Consider the following 3,818-nt stretch of genomic DNA (forward strand, 5'->3'; position numbering starts at 1 on the left):
GAGAAAAAAGGAAGGCTACTTAATTTGGGTTATGATGGGTTAGAGGTATTTATTAAAGAGTGAGTTGACCATAATTGGGTCTTAGGAAATGGGGAAGATGTGTTTATATATTCTAGTAGGATCGGAATCGCATTTTTTTACATTTATTATTCTCATCATTTTCGAAGACTTTATTTCAAATAATTCCAGTATGTATTGATATTCTTTTGCTATATGAGATTATAAATTAAATCGAATATCTATGTCTTATAATTTGGTTTAGTTATTTGAAAGTTAAGGAAATGCGACTGCTTAACTTAATGCTATTAATGTTTTGGTACTTGAAGAAGAAAAATACTAATTATGTTTTGGTAAATGACATGGTTACAGCTTGCTTTCTACGTTTATTGCTCACGTAATGACAGTGAAAGCCAAAACGCGTGCGACGTGCTTAATAGGTTTGTATACAAACTACTTAATTATACACTCTAAATATTTGTGTATCGCCATCACAACGCAAACGCTCATGAGTCGTGATTCGTATATTTTTTTTGTTCTTCTTACTAGAGCCAGCCAAAAGACAAGAAGCAAAGCATATGTTTGAATAATTTAATTATTATCGGCCAATTTTATTTTAAAAGTTCAGTGGTTTAGTGGCTAAAACTCCAGTTGTTAAGATACCATTATAATTCATACCAAATTACCAATACATGAGTTCCGAGTCTAGAGTGGCTTAGCGAAAAACAAAATTTTAACAACAAAATCATTTATATAACTCAAGCGGAAACATTGATTCTTTTCATGCACTTGCGAGATTCCATTCTTGTTGCTAGCCACATGTCTCTAACTCCATCAGCAACTTCACAAACCCATGTAAGCCCTAAAACCCTCTGATGCGTCGTCTTAGAATTTGTTCAAGTACATCAAATAGACTACGCATGACTTTACCTGGTGTCTACTGTCTTTGTACTTTAAATATTGAAGACATCTGTGCTAGCTTAACAACAACACTTGCAAACCTGTTTTGATGTCGAACACCACTACAAAATTTCTCAAATTATAACACTAGTACAATAAGTCACTTAGAAAACCGACTTAATTTTTCTTTTTGTTCTCAATCACACATTAATTAAAAAAGAGAGTCATAATGTTGGTTGCCCAAACAGAAAGGAAAGAATTTAGAAAAAAATTTCAGAGACAAAGTGATGTGAACGCCGGACGGCCTAAAGGCTCGGACGGAATTTTACGTCGTTGGACGGACGGAAAGGGAAATACTTTTCTCGGACAAAGGGAGGTGGAATGAAAGTAGAGTGAGGAAGGGTTATGGAGACGAGATTTGAGGGAAAATGGACGAGTAGAATACATAATAGAACGGAAGGTGGTGTGAAATTGATGGTACGGACGACTGAACGCGGTAGCGGACAGACGGGCCGGGGAGAACGGACGGTGGCTAGCGAACCGAGTAAGAAACTTGACCTCGGTTCTCTAGAGGATGAAGGAGTCGAAGTGGGACACAACTAACGATCAAAGAATGCCGTGTGCGGGAGGCGGTACGGATTGAACCGGCGGTGTACAGGAGCGGTGGTGAGCATCGTACGTCGACTAGAAGAAGAGCGATCCCGGATCGGTCCTTCTAGGGTTTCTTTCAAGCCAAGTCCCGAACTTTGTTGTGAGAAAGAGGGTTGAGACAAGAACCAAAGATTCACTCTTTGGAAAATTATGATTTCATTCAAGTCTAAAGAGTCTAAGCTAGTGGCGTTGGGAACATAAATAGTGTAAGGGTTTAGAGGGGACTAGGGACATGCGGACTCGCTATGGTCCGCACACGTTTTCCCTTGATGCGTCTCCATAGACGGTGAACACGTCGCCCTCTTATGTGGTTTAAACAAGGCCACACACATCACACTATCCCAACGTTCACAAGGGATGATTCTGGAAAAGTTCAAAACGCAAAGTTTAGGGAAAAAGACAGATAGAAAGGCCATGTCCTTAGGCCGAGTGCAGATTGCCATGTCACCGATGTTAAACGCGGCGTTTCATGTGTCTTTGGGTTAAACGCGGTGTTGTGCGGTAGGACACGTTGCCTCGTTAAAACCTTCTCTGGTAAACCTCTTGGGAAAAACCCGAAGTAAGGAAAAAGAGTACGAGTCATGATCCTACCGTCTTTGGCGCCCTCATCCTTGGGTAAGGACGAAGGCCGTACGGACGGTCCCGCTGACGGTTGCTTGGCCGAGTCGATCTCTTGGTATTCTTGGACGAAGGCTTGGACGAAGTGATTGATCCTTTACTTGGAAGTCCTGGATGAGCTCTTGCTCTGCGTGGTTGCACCGGGAGTGATCCTAGGCATGATAGCTCCGAGTTGTCCCGCGGGTGATAAAGGTGTTCCGTCGGTGTCCGGGTCCGGTGCGAGTGTTCCTGGCCGCGTCTCCGGTCCGGTGCTCACATCATTCTCTCCCCCTTGCGAAGGTTTTGTCCCCAAAACATCTTCGTCGTCACCTGCATCAATCGGAACAAGATCAGCAACATTAAACGATGTTGATGTGTTGTACTCACCGGGCAGCTCAAGTCGATAGGCGTTGTCGTTGATCTTCTCGACGATTCGAAAGGGTAAGTTGCCGTGCGGGCTGACCTTTTCCTTCCTTTTCTTGGTAAACCGCTCCGGCCGAAGGTGTAGCCACACCCAATCGCCAGGTTGGAAGAGCATTGGCTTACGTCCTTTATTGGCGTAGCAGGCATATTGTTCGTTCCTCCTCTCGATATTGGCTCGGACTTCTTCGTGCAGTCGTTTGACCAGTTCGGCCTTAGTGGCTCCGTCTTGGCATTCGATCTCATCTGGCGGCAATGGTAACAAGTCCATCGGGGTCAATGGTTTAAACCCATAGGCGACCTCGAATGGTGACTTCTTGGTAGCCGAATGAACCGCTTGGTTGTAGGCAAACTCGATCAGTGGAACACATTCTAACCATGTCCCCTTGTTGCTTGCGATAGCCATACGGAGTAATGCGCCAAGGGTATGGTTGATGACTTCGGTCTAGCCATCGGTTTGAGGGTGTGCGGCGGTGGAGTAAAGTAACTTTGTCCCCAATTCCTTCCACAAGGTACGCTAGAAATGGCCAAGAAATTTTGGCTCTCGGTCGGATATGATCGTCCGCGGCAGGCAATGTGCACTCGGTCGGATATGATCGGATATGACCCCACTATATGGCTAAAGAACAGATCGGCAATGTGCACCGCGTCATGGCTCTTTTGGCATGGGATGAAATGAGCCATATTTGAGAACAGATCTACCACTACCATGATGGTGTCCTTCTGATACAACGGTGGCAATCCGAGGATGAAGTCCATGGATAAGTCGATCCAAGGACCTGTCCGGACCGGTAACAGAGTGTAGAGTCCGTGAGGATGAGTGGTGGTGTGACAACCCGTCCCGTTGACCCCATTAGCCCACTGCTAGCTTGCCCCCTTAGGCCCGAAACTGGCCCTGCAGGGCATCGATCCTAACCCCTCACTGTGGATATTCCAATCCACCAGTAGGTTATTGGTGCACCAGGCGTTCCTCGAACCCTGGTCCTCACTCTTTAACAACCTTCCCACAGGACAAGCTGTCACCAATTGACCCGCAGATCAATTGGTGACAGCTTGTCATGTGGGAAGGTTGTTAAAGGGTGAGGACCAGGGTTCGAGGAACGTCTGGCGCAACAGGACGAGTTGTCACATAAAAATTGATTTTTATGTAACAATCCGTCCCGTGGACCCCACTAGCCCCCCGCTAGCTCGTCCCCATAGGCCCAAAGCTGGCCCTGCAGGGCATCGATCCTAATCCCTCACTGTGGATATCC

Source organism: Camelina sativa, chromosome 16, assembly GCF_000633955.1.
Source record: "Camelina sativa cultivar DH55 chromosome 16, Cs, whole genome shotgun sequence".
In the NCBI taxonomy this organism is placed as follows: domain Eukaryota; kingdom Viridiplantae; phylum Streptophyta; class Magnoliopsida; order Brassicales; family Brassicaceae; genus Camelina; species Camelina sativa.